This window comes from Lissotriton vulgaris, chromosome 6 (genome assembly GCF_964263255.1).
Source record: "Lissotriton vulgaris chromosome 6, aLisVul1.2, whole genome shotgun sequence".
Classification (NCBI taxonomy): Eukaryota; Metazoa; Chordata; class Amphibia; order Caudata; family Salamandridae; genus Lissotriton; species Lissotriton vulgaris.
The window spans coordinates 1776425905-1776444210 of NC_141694.1; the positions used below are offsets into that span (position 1 = coordinate 1776425905).

Here is an 18306-nt window from a genome sequence, read left to right on the forward strand (position 1 = left end):
TTTTCCTCTGTTTCTTTTGGCTGTAGCATACTATTTCTTCCTGTTCCTCTTGTGTTTCTCTGATCAGTGGCCCTAGTACTGTATCCATCCACTTTGTGGGACTTTTTTAAGCTTTTGCTTGCACAGTGCTTGCTCTTTGCTTGTTTTTTACTTTTTGCCAAGTGCATGGCTTTCTTCTTCACTCTTGTTGCTCCCCCCCCTTTTTCCCTCCTCTCATGCATCACTTTCATGACAACCATCAACCATCTCAACACATCCCCTTCTCGGCCCATGTGAGACTGCCGCCATCTTGGAGTCAGGCCGCAGTCGCACTAATTAGATCTCAGGAGACTAGAGTACTCTGGGAGTGATTGTTGGCTGTGCTTGAGTGCACAGGGTTTGTAGCCTTTGGACTGGCTGCTGTGTGTCCAGGGCTGCGTTTCAGTGAGTAGTATCTTCCATGTGCACGTGTAGTACCCAACACGGCAGCACAGATCTTGCACTGTGCTTGCTTGTTTCTGCTGAGTGCATGGCTCTCTCTGTCCCTCATGCTGCTCCCCACCCCTTTTCCCTTCACCCATGCACCACTATAATGCAGAGGGGGAGTCCAGACTCTTCTACCCAGAAAGAGAGGTGCCTCCTAGTTACTAAAAACAGGCACACTTGTCAACAGATCTTTATCCTCTGCTTATGTTATGTTATGTTATGTTATGTTATGTGGTTTTTATTTGGCGCACAGATGCTCCAGCTAAGGAGCGTCCTGGCCCTCGACAAGGCAGCTACACAACACAACTGAATAAAACAACACAAGCATACAACTAAGGGAATAAAAACGTTTTCACAGCGCGACGAAAGGAAAGCAAATCGCTCATAGCGCGAATTGCCAGGGGTAAGGAGTTCCACAAAGCAGCGGCCCGCACTCGAAATGAGCGTCCACCGGCCCTACTTCGCTTAAAGCGCGGCACCACGGCCAATTCGAGGTCTGCCGATCTTAAGGGTCGTGCTGGTGATAGAGCGCGCAGTTCTCCCGGGTCACCTGGGTTACTAATTCTTTACACGCACTGGGCCCTGGCGTGAAATATCACACTAATAATTTGGGTGAACCAGGAGAGGACTGTTTGATTTCTCCTCCTGCACGCTGCTATGAGCAATTAAGGTTTGGTTTCACCTCTGCATACCATGTACCTGACTTACCACAGGCACAATTCTTATGACGGACCTGGAGCTATAAGGGAAAATAGTAGACAGGCCTAACATCAGATACTCTTTATAATCAGTAAAATACTTTCCACAATTCTGTAAAATGACCACAGACACCTGAGGATGTTTAAAACTTTATATAAGTTTTAGAGAGAATATGACAAGGCAATAAGTGATAGGCAGAATAATGCGTCTAACATCAAAATCAACACCATAAAATAGCTATAGATAAATGCTAAGACCATTTGAGTATATGGGAAGACTAAAGGGTAAGAATTTTTAGAACAAAACTAGTCACTGTAACATCATACTAGAACATAGGATGTGGATGGGACCTAGAACATGTACTTAACCTAAGTGTTTAAACTATTCTTACTAAGTTCACCGCAATCAGGCTAAAGGTAAGGGAAAAATTGGAACATACTAATACAATATAACAGTTGGTAATTTTCTAAGGGAGGGGAGAGAAGTGGAACAATTCTAAAACAATTGCAATATAACTCGTTCTCAAGGTGATAGAGCAATATCACAGGCAAGAGTGCTTTATTAAGAAATATATAGAGAAGACGAGAGAGAGAGAGAGAGAGAGACGCAAACCCACAGGTTAATATTTACCTAGGTCTGAGAGAAGACTAACCCTGGCCACGGGTCAGTTGGAAGGACGGGGACAAGGACCCTCAGGAAGGAATGCCAGAATGCGAGCAGGTACAGCTCACGGATAGTAAGGACAGGATACCCCTCAGGATTTGGGATCAGGACTGGGCTCACCAAGGTACGACCAACACCCACAGCTTCAGAAGCAACGCCAGCGTTACCCCTTTCTGCAAGTAATCCGCCAGTAACCCCGACTGGGTTTTCGAATTCCCCAGAAAAGTGCTTCGCCAGCACTTAGGATTATTTCCACCCCTTAGGAGTTTGTGGAAAGTATGGACAGAGTGCTCCGCAGCACTTCAGATTGAGCACCTATAGAGTTCGTAGGGTCAGTGACAGGTCTGCTACTCGGACAAGTCGGACAATTTTCCTAAGCTAAACTAGGGCAGTTATACTGTTTTGGGGGCTCTTAGACCACCCACTAATGTTGCAAGTGACAGTTTCCCATATTATGATTGGTCAGGAGAGGTGGTGCGGTCTTTACCACCTCCTAGAGTTCGGCTTTCTCATCATTATTATTCAATTTTGCACACCCGCCCCCCGGGTTCACGTTCCCAGGCATAGGAATACAGAATACAATACAAGTTTACAGCATATAGCAACAGTGTATGACAGTTCAAGGTGCAATACTGCATCTTCGGGATGGGTTCCCAGGCGCATCGGGCTTCAGGAGCCAGCTGGCTGGTTTTAGCTTCTGCGCAGTTAGGACTTTCCCCGGTCACCTGACAGGGTTCAGAGGAGCCTCAGCATGGCGTCGCTCATGTATGCCCCAGCCCACAAAGACGCGGTACATGAAAAGTAAGCGAGAACAAATTAATATCACATATAAAATGATTACACTGTATACCATGATAAAATACTAACCAACCCTTATTTTATAATGACTATAGCATTATTGTTTAGTGCGGAAAGACAGATAGGCAAAAGCAGCGGCAGCAAGCGGAGAGCATGGTGAGAGACAAGCGGCCATATTTGCAACAGTGCGCATGAGCACAACTTCCCTCCAGAATGCGAGTGCGTCACATCACATGGGTATGACCGACGCATGCGCAGACTGAATTACAGCGAAGCAGCCGATTTTAGTGCAAGCTTCGTTAGTATGAGAAAAGACATACAAGCAAGCATCCTGGGGACACCCGCGTGTTTGGAAAAACACTCAATAAATGACGAACAATAGTGTTAATATGATTATATGATTTAGGCAAGGAAACAGATGCCAACTTTTCTCATTCATCCATATCACTCATCTGGATTTCAACAAATTTATCGTTGAGTTTTCTTGCAGCTTCTCTATGAGAGTGGTGATTTTTCACCTTTTTGTAAATTTCACTCTTTAACTCTTCTAATTATAAATCATCAATATTTCTTTTCACCCCCCTCTTATTTACAGTATATTTCTTTTTGCACTTCTGGCATTTGCAGCAGATAAAAATGATCAATACAACTACACCTATTATAACTATTGGCATCAGTATTTTCCACAAAAGACTTCTACCTGGGTTAGTAAACCAACTACCTATAGAGGAGAGACCTCCAGTCAGTCTCGTCCAGGCACTGTCAACCTCCAATGGTTTGAGTTCTTTTTCCAAATTAGTTATGTTTTTCACATATTGTTTTAGTTCGATACTTTTATCAGGAATGTAGGTGCAACAATGTTGCGCTTTCAGCATTCTACAGACTCCGCCCTCTTTTGCTAATAGGGTGTCAAGGGCAAGATGATTTTGTAAAACCATTGATCTGATCGCAACCATTTCAGTATTGACCAGCAGGAGTCCAGCAGCAGTGTCAGTAGATAACCGATCCACTACTGTAGACAATTTGCAGATTCTATGAGTGTTCAGAACTACCCCCATTCCAGGTATCAGTGCACTAAAAATATCACCTATAATTTCACCTACACTTTCACGTTTACTACGCACTAAGCCATTAGTCTCTTCATTGCTTCCAGCTGCATTACTCACATGGTATATTTTCGGGAAAACAATGCCAAAGTAGCAGCTTCCATACCAGTGATCCGGCAATTTGAAATAAGCCTTGTTCCCACATATATAATATATTCCGGGGAACACAGGTTCTGACCCATTTTTGAAACCCCAACCTCCAATTACCTTGTAATTATGTTCACACTCGCTGGAACCGATGAATACATTGTTATAGTACTCTGTCTTTTCCCTGTGGATACAAAGTTTCCCCTTTCGTTCAAAATCCAGCAACAAGGCAGGACTAGCTTCGCCTTCCGAGGTGTTATCCATGTGCTCAGCCCACCTAGGGACTCTGTCCTTCTCGTCATTTGCCTTCTTCTGAAACTTTTCCCTCCTTCTGTCTGCCATCTTTATGAACATCTTTTCCTGCTCTCGTAGAGAACAGGTCAGGTTAGCTTGTCTTGCTTCATCTAAATCTATGTTACCTATAGTCAGAAAATATTCTCCCATATATCGGGTCACGTCACTTTTAATATGTACACGGTTCAAGTGTCCTCTAATAGGAAGTTCAGAAAATACTACGTCAGCAGTTGAATAATAGTACTGCAAAGTGCTCCTATAAAACAAGCTAGCTAATATGCTACAGGAAATTCCATAGGTTAAAGGTAGATGGTGATATGTCACGCCTTCAGCCACTGAAGTTGGTAGCTTCATGCAGACATAACAGTCCTCTATTTCCATAGCTTCTACATAATGCACTAACAAGTTAGCAAAAACATTTAAATGCGTCTTGTTTCTCATTTTGTGAAAGTGTAGTTCATCCTCATCTGATGCTTCTAAATTAGGTCGTGTGTGTGTCAGTCCTACTCGTTTGTCGCGTCTTTCTAGGCTTCGTGGTGTTTCTGCAGTCTGCACAACCCCTATGTCTACTGCTTCGGGTTCAGTAGGGGACAAGTTGGGATTTTTGCTTATCATAAAAGGTAGAAAAACTGTTAGTCCTATCCACATTACTATTAACATTGCTACACTACACACGCATATTTTACAACAGGTTTTAAGACACCCACACCGGGATCTTCCAGAGACATTCGGATCAGACAATTTTAGCTTACAGGTGGCTTTTGCTACCCCTCTTCGTTTCCTTGCACCAAGGGCTCACTTCGAGGCTCTCTCAAGGAGGGTCTTCGTCAGAACTCCGATCAGCGATGGACTCTTCGTCACTGTTGCCACTGTTGCGTGGTTCGTCTATTTCCTCCAACAGAAAGTAAGTCCACTCAGGGCTCCGATACAGTCGGTTTTGTTTCTTTAGTCTGTCGCTCTTTCTTAGCGATTTTCCTTGGGCTGCCTTTCTTTCACTTTCAGCCCTTTTTCTGTCTTTCAGTTTTTCTTCGACTGTCTTTAGTCTGAGCCTCAGTCTCTTGACGTATCGGGGTGCACTTCTGCCTCCGTGCCTCCCAGTTGTTGAGGAAACTTGGCCTTCTTCGTGCACTCTTTTTACCTTTTGATGTGGCACCTCTGTTTTCCTGCCTGTCTGACTTGTTCCAGGTCTTTCGTCTATTTCTTCTGCCTGGTCCCTAGTCTGTCCCTGCTCAGATTCAAATCGTACTCGCTTTTTATTTCTTGTTATTGTTGTTTCCGTTGTCTGAGCACTTTGATCTAATTCTATCTGTTCCTGTTCATGCTCTTCGATCTCTTCGCTTTCTTCTGCATGAACGTCAGCTCTAATTTCTAACTGTCCCTCTCCAATTTCTGGAGTTTCAGGAGGAGTTTCGATGCCTTTATCTGACCCTACTTGGCCTACGTCCTGATCAGGTGTGTTGTGATTTTCGTTGACCTGACCTTCTTCCTCTACTTCTAACTCACCTGGACTATCCCACTCACTGTCTAAATAGGAATATTTCCTGGTTCGTATTGGGTCATGAACCGGGTCGTCGGCGGGGTACCATTCAACGTCTCGACCTGTGCTCGGCAGTTCAATGTGAGCTAGTTCCGGACTTTCCTCCTCCGAAGCTTCTTCAGCTGTGCTGCCTTCAGCTCCAGTCGCGTTTTCTCCAGACACCCGCTTTGTGTGGCTGGCGTGGATCCACTTCGGTACACCAGCACACTTTACAGCAGTTGTAGTGACGAGGATCACTTGTCGTGGCTTTCCCCACCTTGGTTTCAGGCAACTGCTCCGGGTGTGTTTCTTTAACGCCACCCAATCTCCTGGTTGCAGTTTATGTGCCGGAGTCTTTGGCCACTCGTCTTCAGTCTCTCCAATCTGCTGAGAGAGAGAACGCACTTGGTCACCCAGCTGCTTGCAGTATTCTAATACCATATCATCAGAAATGCTTAGCAGTTTGTGTCCGGGTACCCAAGCCTGTCGCATCACTCTTCCCATCAACACTTCATGGGGACTTAGGCCAGTTTTTCTGTTCGGTATACTTCTCAAACTCATCAGCACAAGGGGTAAAGCCTCTATCCAGTTCATTTTTGTGGAATCACACATTTTGGCCAGTCTGGATTTCAGGGTGCCATTTATTTGCTCTACTACCCCAGAAGCCTCTGGATGGTAGGCACAGTGCAGTCTTTGCTTCATTTTGAATGCTCTACAGAGTTCCAATAGGACATCGTTGGCAAAATGCCCACCTTGGTCCGTTTCGATTGTCTCTGGAATTCCGTACCTAGGTATCAACTCCCTAAGCAATAATTTTGCTGTGGTGAGAGCATCATTTTTCTTCGCTGGATATGCTTCCACCCACCTGGAGAATAGGCAAACTATGACTAGGATATATCTATACCCTTTACATTTAGGCATTGTTATGAAGTCTGCTTGCATTCTGACAAAGGGACCTACTGCCTTTCCAATAGTACTTTGTTCCACTACAGTCCTCTTTCCTGCATTAAATTGCTGACACACTAGGCACCTCTGGCAAAGCCTTTCCGCCTGGTTCCTGAACTTTTAATTACAGAACACCTTGTCAAACACCAGACACATTGCGTCCCTTCCCATATGTGTTGGCTCATGTATCATTCTGACCATGGGGTCTATCAGGCTGTCAGGCAATACAGGCATCTCAGTCGAGTTTACCACCACACCATCATCTCTCAGCTTGCATCCCTCTTCTGCCCACCTTCCTTTCTCTTGTCTGTCTACTGCATGTTGCAAATCCTTTAATTCTTCCCACGTCGACACATTCTCAAACAACATAAGTTGGCAGCTGGTTCCATCCCACAGCGCAATTTGGAGTGACATATGGTATCGGGCACAAAACTGTGCAATTTGGTCAGCGTACCTATTACCGGCAGTCACATCATCATTTCCAGATTTGTGAGCCGCACACTTGACCACAGCCAATTCTTTGGGCAATTGGATAGCTTCCAGTAAGTTATGCACCACCTTTCCATTTCTGATAATGGTGCCTGAGGACGTCATGAATTCTCTTTGCAGCCACAATTGGCCGAAGTCATGAACAACCCCAAAACAATACTGGCTGTCTGTGTAAACAGTTATTCTCTTGTTCTTACCCCTCTTACATGCTCTGGTTAACGCGATGAGCTCTGCCACTTGTGCAGATTTCACCCCGCTCATGTAAGATGCTTCTATGGTTTCTGTCAATGTAACCACAGCATAGGCAGCACTCAGGCTCCCACTCTCATGTCTTAAACACGAGCCATCCACGAACATTGTTTTATCCCCATCAAGTAACGCTATTTCACGGATGTCAGGACGGGGCTTGGTACTGAACTCAGTTAGATCGATGCAATTATGCTCCCCTTCCTCTTCCATTTCCACATCCAGAGGGATAGGTAACAATGTCGCAGGGTTTAGGACATTGCACCGGGAAATAGTGACATTTTCGGCACCAATCAAAATTCTCTCATACTTAGTCAGCCGACTAGGTGTGAGGTACTGGGTCTTAGTTCTAGTCAGTAGAATGACAACAGAATGAGGAACATATACAGTGACGTGATGTCCCATGACAATGTTCTCACTCTGTTCCAGACTGACGCAAGTAGCAGCAACTGCTTTCAAGCATCCAGGTAATCCAGCAGCCACCGGATCTAGAGTGGCCGAAAAATAGGCCACCGGTCTTCTAGTTAGTCCGTGCTCCTGGGTCAGGACTGAAAGAGCACAATTCTCTCTTGTGTCACAGAATAGCTCAAAGGGCTTGGTGTAGTCCGGCATACCCAATGCAGGAGCAGAACATAGACAGTTTCTCAAAGTCACCCAAGCGTTCATGCTCTCACTGTCCCAACTGACGGGGTCTTCTACACCTTTCCTTGTCATATTTATCAGGGGTTTGGCTAGAGCTGCGAATCCTACAATCCATTGTCTGCAGTAACCCACAACTCCCAAGAACATTCTCACCTCCTTCTGAGTTCTGGGCAGTTCCATTGCTTTAATTATTTTGATTCTTTCGGTAGTAACTTTCCTGATTCCTTTTTCGATCTGGTGCCCCAGATATTTCACTGAATTTTTACAAAATTGTAACTTGTCAGGTGACACTTTATGTCCTCCCTTTCCTAGATGATTCAACAAGGCAATGGTGTCAGTGACGCAGTCATTTTGGGTTTTAGATGCCACTAACAGGTCATCTATGCACTGCACCAAAACAGACTCTCTGGGCAGCACTAGGGATTCAAGGCATTTTTTCAATATCTGGTTGAAAATCGATGGACTTTCAGTGTACCCCTGGGGGACACGATTCCAGACATAGATATGGCTGTCAAATTCAAAACTGAAAAGGAACTTGCTTTCTGGATGCAGTGGGATGGAGAAGAATGCATGGCACAGGTCGAGGACAGTGAACCATTCTGCATTCCAGGGAATCTGATATAGTATCACGGCAGGGTTGGGCACAACAGGGCAGCACGGCACAACAATTTGGTTTACCTTGCGTAAATCTTGCACCACCCGGTACTTTCCACTAGGCTTTTTGATCCCAATGATTGGTGAATTACAAGGACTGCTCATTACTTCCTCTATTATCTCTGCTTCGAGTAGCCGGGTAATTTCAGTCGCTACTCCAGCCTTTACTTCCGCACTCATTTTGTACTGTCTGGTTTTGGGGTATACAGCATTCGTTTTTATTGCTATCTTAACTGGGTCCACATTTGCCATTAAACCTACATCCTTTCCTGTGAAATCCCACACTTCTGGAACTACTCTTAACTGGAGCTCTTCAGGTAAATCTTCAACCGTTAAAGGTTTGATATCAGAATCTTGTCTGACTAACATCAGCTTGTACACACCATCTTCATCGGGTGTCTGAATTTCGACGCCTTTTGGTGTGCAATAGATGGTACAATTCATTTTGCACAACAAATCACGTCCTAGCAGGTTCACAGGACTGGAATCACAGACTACAAATCTGTGCATTTCTTTGAAATTTCCTATAGAAACTTCCATTGGTTCAGTTACTGGAGTACTTATTATTTGATTTGAGACGCCCACTACTTGGATCGCTTCTCCCGAGAGGGGTAGGTTAGGAACATCCACTGTTCTTACAGTAGATCTGGTAGCACCAGTGTCCAACAGAAAGGTGACGTCTTTTCCCTCAACCTTTCCTTCAATGTATGGTCCCGTCTGGTCTACCGGTAAGGAGGCGCCAAGCATGCACTCCTCATCCTCCCCTCTCAGGCCCCGTCAATCTTGATCTTCACAGAGGAAGGTATCATTTAACAAATACTGTGGAATGATTGCGTTTCTTTCACTCTCGACTTCCCATACTTCCGCCCTCTCATTCTGCTGACCCTGATTCTTAAAATTCTGTCTAGGAGCGCGAGGTACAGGAGGTAATTTTACCTGTTGCTGGTTCTTTCTTGTCCCCTCTTTCGGCACCTGTGGATTTAAACCATTTACAGGGGCATTACCGGCCTGCAGGTGTGGACACTCGTCTCGCCAATGCCCTATCTGGCCGCACCCATGGCACGGAAACTTTTTCATGGCTTCTTCCCGACTCATTTTAGCTCGGGGCTTTCCTCCTCCCCCAGCAGTGGCATTCTGAGCATTATTACTAGAAGTCAATTTACTTAACTGTTTTTCCTGCTGCTCGGCTAATTTCACCTGTGCCCACATTACTTTTTCCTTGAGGGCTTTCTTTTTATTTTCGATTTCATCTTCGCAGTATTTTGCATATTTCAGGACATCATCTATGGGTTTTCCCTGCCAACTGATTTTATTATCTCGAATCCATTGGGATATTTCAGGCCTTAATCCTAGCACAAATCTGTAACTGAAATGGGTCATGTCTTTCATGTCTACGTTATCGATACCACTGTAAGTTTTGAATACCTGCAGTAATCTTTCATAAAATGAATGCACCGTTTCATCACGTTCTTGGGTGGTTCTATCTATTCGGGTCCAATCTGTCTCCTTTGCTGGCACCTTTTTCTTGAGGTATTGTATGACTTGCTCATATTTCCTCATTACTTCAGGTGCAGGAGCTCCTGTTTTCTCATCTCTGGGGAATTCCTCACTGGGCCAATCAATTTCAATTTTACAGTCGGTCCACAAATCTACAGGGACCACAATGTCGAAAAACCCATCCAGGTCTTTCAAGAGGCATTTCTGAACTTTTATGAAGCGTTCTACCTGCCTGTACCAGTCAACTGGCTTCTCACGCAATTTCGGAAAGTCATTTGTAAATGACACAATATCCTGTCGAGACCAAGGGACATGGACATACTTCCCTCCCGGGACCTCTCTCATGGGGCACAATTTTTCTGTTGGCGTTACTTCCTTTAACACGAATTCTGACGCCTGAGACTTAGCCCTGCTGTCTTCCTTTTTCTTTGCCCACCGGGTTCTCCATTTTCCCACCTCGCCCCATTTCTGCAAGAGCTTCAACAATTCCTTTATCTGGATCTGTTTTCCCATCACATTCAGGCTTTCTAAATCCTTATCTGAAAAATCTACTCTGTAGGGTTTCTGAAGAATTTTGGAGCGACTAACATCAATTCCCATTTCTGTGGCGGTATCCATTATCCTTTCATGGAGCAACCTAGCACTCTGGGTAAGGTTTTTGCTGATAAACAGTAACTCTTCTTCACTGTACGAGCTTAGGCGCTCAACTCCTACATTCCCAGCCATCATTTCTTCTATTTCTATCCTTAATTTATATATTTCTAATGCTTTAGGTTGGGGAGTGGTCTCCTTTTCTAGCTCTTTTGTCCATCTGTCCAATTCCTCTGGGGAAACTACGGTGGCACTCCTAACCCCAGATGCACCTTCAATCAACACTTCCTTTGGTCTTGTCTGGCTTCTTGCCCCCGATGTACTAGTTCTAGGCTCTCTTATGGGCAAATCCATCAGAACCACAGATTCACACTCACTTTCCTGATCCTCATCTATGAATACTTCCTTCCTCGGGGACGGGACGCTAGGAGTAGGCAATATTGGGGTGATAACAGGAGGATGGGGACTAGTCAGGTCATTTCTATACAGTGGAATAGCTGGACCAATAGTTACTGGAATAGTCAGGGAATCAGGATGGGGATGTATCTGGGCAATGGTTCGAACTAAATCCTCTCGCTGTCTAGCCAGGGCTTCTTTCTCTTTTTCCCGCAACACCTTTTCTGCAGAATTGTCATGCAATACCTGAGGTACCAAGGAAGGATAAATACTTGGGGCAGTTGGAGTGACCAATCGGGGTGGACCTTCTCCAAACGGCTGATAATTTGGGACCGTGGATCTAGGCCTGCAAAACCCATCCCCCTCACTGGCTTTACTGTCGGTACCTGTTCCATCTGTATCACTATCCCTCCCACATCGGGGATATTTTGCAAAGGGATTTGGAGAATGCACAGGCTCTGATTCTGCAACATAGGGAGGTGGATTTTTCATTAACAAATCTTCCAGGTGCTCATCTTCTGAGTCCCCTACGGGCATTAGGTGATGGGTCTTTTCTTTACATTTTCCTTTTCTCACTTCCAATACCCCCATCATAGGGAATAGCCCTTCAGTCAACATAGATTGCCTCCACTGTTTCATTTTCTGCTCTTTGGTCTGCGCTTGAACCCTCGGATACCATTTACTCACTCCCTTATCCATCCGGGGTTTATCTCGCTCTGCAGCCTCAATCTCCCATTCCTCCAGGGCTTCGTACTGTGTCAACCTAGGTCTAGGGTGTAATTCATTCATGCGGGTCCTTAGGTTAAACAGAATCCGACCATTAAATGTGCCTTCAACAGGAAATGCTAGGACTCCGTCATCTACAGTATACTTTGCCCAATTTTCTAACCAGACACAAGTGTGGTACCCTTTATCAAACAGCATGAAAGAAGCAGGGGTATTTGGCGGGGGAATGAGCACGCCTTCCCTCGTCCTAATGGGCTTGTCAGTTTTGAAAAGATTCTTTATTTTATCAGAGAAGGACAGTTTCCTCTTTACTCCATACATCATGTGCGGTCTACCTCGTCTAAGCTGATCCGTATGAAATCCTAGGTACTTTGGGTTCGGTATGAAATCTGGATACCACATGCAACTCTCCAGACTCGCTTCTAACTCGGCTTGATTAATTTTGTTTACTTTTGTGCTTCCAATGCTAGCGCGACTTTTATTTCGCACTACCCAATCAGGTCAGAGAATGCAAACACCTTTGACCAATGGGTGCGCGGCCTTTTCGCAAGACAGAGTCTCACGCTTCGGCACTCACCCCTCCTTTACAAATTCAGCTCCACTACACACCCGCTGTCTTGACCAATGCCAGCGCGGCACGGAGTGACGTCAGAGCAGCTCTCCGACTGACTCCCTCCTTCACAAGGTAACGGAAACTTTTTACTCTCTCTAAAGTGCAAGTGCACGTTTTAGTCAACAACACACAACGTTTGCCACTATGTCTGAGTGTTCTAAAGAGAGAAAAGACTTTTCTTTCACTACTAGTAAACCACTTCTGTCTACTTTTCATTCACTCTGGATAGACTTCTTTGCCTGTCCCTTCACACTAGTAACATAGAACCCGTTATTCTTCTGACTCATCCACCTTAGTCGGGGATATGTACTGAGCCAGGATTTCACCAGCGAACTATTTTACTTACCAGACAAGCCTCGGAGACCCTACTACTCCTTCCGTATGCGACCCTTACTAGGTGATATCGCAATGAAAGTTTTATAAAGGACTCGTAGCTATCATTCACTCCAGAAAACAAAGGTCCTAATTAGTGCTTCCAGTTATCCTTAACCCTGCACTAATACCTCAAACCTAGTGACTTCAACAGCTAACCGGATTCTGCTCACCGTTAGCTAAATACTTCCCCGGGGATTCGGACTACACTGAACATTCACAAACACTGGTTAATAAAACATTTATAGCAGAAATGCAAAAATCATATACATTTACATATAAATCCTTAAAACATTTCAAAAATATTTGAACCTAATACAGTAGAAAATCAGCAGCACATTTTATTTTCACGATTTGTTTATAACCTATCCTGTCTACCTAATCTAACTAGTCCAAACCATCCTCTGGCTGCCAGAAAATTACTGATAGAGCGCGCAGTTCTCCCGGGTCACCTGGGTTACTAATTCTTTACACGCACTGGGCCCTGGCGTGAAATATCACACTAATAATTTGGGTGAACCAGGAGAGGACTGTTTGATTTCTCCTCCTGCACGCTGCTATGAGCAATTAAGGTTTGGTTTCACCTCTGCATACCATGTACCTGACTTACCACAGGCACAATTCTTATGACGGACCTGGAGCTATAAGGGAAAATAGTAGACAGGCCTAACATCAGATACTCTTTATAATCAGTAAAATACTTTCCACAATTCTGTAAAATGACCACAGACACCTGAGGATGTTTAAAACTTTATATAAGTTTTAGAGAGAATATGACAAGGCAATAAGTGATAGGCAGAATTATGCGTCTAACATCAAAATCAACACCATAAAATAGCTATAGATAAATGCTAAGACCATTTCAGTATATGGGAAGACTAAAGGGTAAGAATTTTTAGAACAAAACTAGTCACTGTAACATCATACTAGAACATAGGATGTGGATGGGACCTAGAACATGTACTTAACCTAAGTGTTTAAACTATTCTTACTAAGTTCACCGCAATCAGGTTAAAGGTAAGGGAAAAATTGGAACATACTAATACAATATAACAGTTGGTAATTTTCTAAGGGAGGGGAGAGAAGTGGAACAATTCTAAAACAATTGCAATATAACTCGTTCTCAAGGTGATAGAGCAATATCACAGGCAAGAGTGCTTTATTAAGAAATATAGAGAGAAGACGAGAGAGAGAGAGAGAGAGAGACGCAAACCCACAGGTTAATATTTACCTAGGTCTGAGAGAAGACTAACCCTGGCCACGGGTCAGTTGGAAGGACGGGGACAAGGACCCTCAGGAAGGAATGCCAGAATGCGAGCAGGTACAGCTCACGGATAGTAAGGACAGGATACCCCTCAGGATTTGGGATCAGGACTGGGCTCACCAAGGTACGACCAACACCCACAGCTTCAGAAGCAACGCCAGCGTTACCCCTTTCTGCAAGTAATCCGCCAGTAACCCCGACTGGGTTTTCGAATTCCCCAGAAAAGTGCTTCGCCAGCACTTAGGATTATTTCCACCCCTTAGGAGTTTGTGGAAAGTATGGACAGAGTGCTCCGCAGCACTTCAGATTGAGCACCTATAGAGTTCGTAGGGTCAGTGACAGGTCTGCTACTCGGACAAGTCGGACAATTTTCCTAAGCTAAACTAGGGCAGTTATACTGTTTTGGGGGCTCTTAGACCACCCACTAATGTTGCAAGTGACAGTTTCCCATATTATGATTGGTCAGGAGAGGTGGTGCGGTCTTTACCACCTCCTAGAGTTCGGCTTTCTCATCATTATTATTCAATTTTGCACACCCGCCCCCCCGGGTTCACGTTCCCAGGCATAGGAATACAGAATACAATACAAGTGTACAGCATATAGCAACAGTGTATGACAGTTCAAGGTGCAATACTGCATCTTCGGGATGGGTTCCCAGGCGCATCGGGCTTCAGGAGCCAGCTGGCTGGTTTTAGCTTCTGCGCAGTTAGGACTTTCCCCGGTCACCTGACAGGGTTCAGAGGAGCCTCAGCATGGCGTCGCTCATGTATGCCCCAGCCCACAAAGACGCGGTACATGAAAAGTAAGCGAGAACGAATTAATATCACATATAAAATGATTACACTGTATACCATGATAAAATACTAACCAACCCTTATTTTATAATGACTATAGCATTATTGTTTAGTGCGGAAAGACAGATAGGCAAAAGCAGCGGCAGCAAGCGGAGAGCATGGTGAGAGACAAGCGGCCATATTTGCAACAGTGCGCATGAGCACAACTTCCCTCCAGAATGCGAGTGCGTCACATCACATGGGTATGACCGACGCATGCGCAGACTGAATTACAGCGAAGCAGCCGATTTTAGTGCAAGCTTCGTTAGTATGAGAAAAGACATACAAGCAAGCATCCTGAGGACACCCGCGTGTTTGGAAAAACACTCAATAAATGACGAACAATAGTGTTAATATGATTATATGATTTAGGCAAGGGTTTTGTATGAGAGCAGAGCGCTTGCACGCGAATCCCAGCTCCATCACTGGGATGTAGTTGGCCAGGAGGGTCGTAAGGATAGTTGCCGGGGACCCCTTCAAGATCTTATAGGCGACGCAGAGGACCTTAAACTGAATCCGCTGAGCCACCGGAAGCCAATGCAGCGCCCGTATGGTGCTGGAGGTAGGACAGAATCTTGGGAGGCCTACCACCGCTCTCGCTGCGGCGTTCTGGATCCTTTGCAGGCGTCCGATCTCTGCCACATTCAAACCGGCCAGCAAGGAACTCGCATAATCCAGCCTGGAGATGACGGTAGCTTGGATCATGAGTTGCCTGGTGGGAGCATCGAAGAACTTTAGCACAGGACGGAGCCCACGCAAGATGCCGAAGCAGCATGCAGCCGTGCGTTTAGTGTGGCATGCAAATGTAAGGGAAGGGTCCAGCCAGACCCCGAGGTTCTTAAGCTCGGTGACTGGGATGGGAGCAGGACCCAACTCCTCCGGCCACCATCTCTCTCCCCACAGTTCCGGCTGTCTACCAAATACCATGACCTCGGTCTTACTAGCGTTTAGCTGAAGACAATTGGACGTCATCCAGCTGGCGACCGCCCTCAGTCCTTGTTGAAACCTGGGAGCGTCGACTTCGGCATCCCCGCTGATCGTGACCGCTAGCTGGGTGTCATCGGCATATGACACCATGGTCATACCCCATTGTTTGACAACCTCAGCTAGCGGCCTTACGTAAAGATTAAACAGCGTAGGGCTCAGCGAGGAGCCTTGGGGGACGCCCAGGTTCAACGGATGGAATTTGGACTGATAAGGCGGGACGGTCACGCTAAAGGCCCGGTTGGTTAAGAACGACCGGAACCACTCGAGAGCAGTGCCGGTAACACCCGCCTCCTCTAGGCGCAGCAGAAGGATAGGGTGCGAGACGGTGTCAAAGGCAGCGCTTAGATCTAATAGCACCAGCGCTGCCGTTTGTCCCGCGTCAAGCACGGAGCGAAGGTGCTCCACCATATAAAGCAGAGCCGTCTCCGTGCTATGACCTGCCCTAAACCCATTCTGCGTAGCGTCGAGTATATCTGCTCGACGGAGATGTTCCGAGAGAACAGCATTTACGTGTGCCTCCATCACCTTAGCCGGCCATGGCAAGAGTGAAATAGGCCGATAGCTCTCCGGCTTGCTCCCATCCAGGCTAGGTTTCTTCAGAATAGGACGAACCATGGCTCGCTTCCACTTCAATGGAACTTCGCCAGATGTTAGTGACAAATTGACCAAGGAACAAAGCGGTGAGATGTCATGTGCCGCTAGGTCCTTGAACACTTCAGGGCAAAGTGGATCCTCTGGGGACCCAGACTTCACTCTGCGGGCCAAAGTGCCTAGGCTATCAGAAGTTAGCAAAGGTAGAGAATATAGTCCCTCAGATGGTGGTGGCTTAAAAGGTGGATTCGCCGAGGGAACGACCAAAGGAAAGGCTCGATAGATGGCATTCACCTTTTCCAAGAAAAACTCTGCCAACTTTTCACAATGCTCCACAGAGCTCTGATGTGATGTTGTGACTTTTTTGGCAGTGAGGTCTTTCAGTACCTTGAAGATAGCCTTTGCCGGGTTCGAACTATTCCTGAATTGTGTCGCATAAAAAGCGGCACGGGTTCTACATACCGCCCGATGGTACACCTTCACCGTTGACAGATATAGAGCTTTCTTAGAGCTGGAATAGGCTTTACGCCATGCCCGCTCTGCGCGCCTACAAGAGACCTTCAGAGCCCGCAGTGAGTCGTCGTACCAGGGGCTAGCCTTGCCAGTTCTAGTTTTACAGGTCACCAAGGGGATAAGGGTGTCCAAGGCCCTGGAGACCCAGTCGCTAAACCTGTCATATACCTGATCAGGCGGGCCCGAGACGTCAAACGGGTCAGCCGATAAGAGGTGGAAGAACTCATCCAGCTTGAGTTTGTTCCAGCGTCGTCTTGGAACAGAACACACCACTGGCTTAGATGGACTAGCCACAACAGGGCAGTGGAACTGTATCAAATAATGATCAGTCCATGCCAGAGGTGTGTAGCTGGTGACGCAGGCTTCCGTAAGATTGGTGAAAAACGGATCAAGAGTGTGACCCCCTGAGTGTGTAGGCTGCGTCACCAACTGATTCAACTGTAACGCCTCAAGGTCTGCCAGGAAACTGGATACTGAGGGACTGCAGGAGTTGTCAAAGTGCAGATTTAAGTCTCCAATGATGGAAAAATTGGAGCACCCCGTAGCCAGATTGCTAATAGCGTCAGGTAACGCTGCTCTAAAGGCCACTTCACTCCCCGGGGGCCGATAGATCACTAGTCCCGACAGGGTGAAGTTAGATGTAATAGCGACCTTAAACAGGGCACTTTCGCACCCCGGGATTTTTTGCCCATGCCATGTACAGGAATAACAGGATTTAACAGCAAGAGCTATTCCACCGCCTCCTGAGGTCCGATTCAAGGTGAATACCGAGTATTCCGGCGGGAAGGCCAGATTGACAATGGCCGTGTCAGCATCCTGCAGCCAGGTCTCTGTTACACAGAATAGGTCAGGCAACTCCCCGCCTAGCAGATCGTTAATGTCGAGGTGGTGCTTGACAAGCGACCTAGCATTAAGATTCCAAATACAAATACCAGGCAACGGGCTTAGGGGCGCACGCGGGACGTCCCTGCAGCTCCTGCTTACGGGGGCGGACAACGAAAAGCATCCGCATCCACATGCAAACGGGCCGCATAGGGGGTCCACCCTAGGTGTTGTGCAGGTCGTCCGAGACCTCTCAATGGCAACCAGACTATCTCTGGTGTAGCACCGCATGATGAAAGATAGTACGATCAGGAGGGGGGCCAGAGTCCAGCCACGTCCAGCGCGTCCTGTCGCGGACGGGCGCAGACGGGCAGGACTCTGGCACGACTCCGGCCACGCGAGGACGCGCCCGCTCCGCGATCCCGCTCCGGAAGGGAGGAGCATTTAGTAGGCGTCCACTCACCCACACATGCGCAGTAAGCGCTGCCGAAATGAAG

At 46.3% G+C, this 18306-nt stretch overlaps 1 protein-coding gene across 1 annotated transcript in view; it reads left to right on the top strand.

The window, feature by feature from the left end:
- The window catches only part of LOC147709469 (bifunctional epoxide hydrolase 2-like), a 179300-nt gene that overhangs the window by 22494 nt on the left and 138500 nt on the right, over positions 1–18306 (top strand). The gene's annotated exons all lie outside the window — the stretch shown is intronic.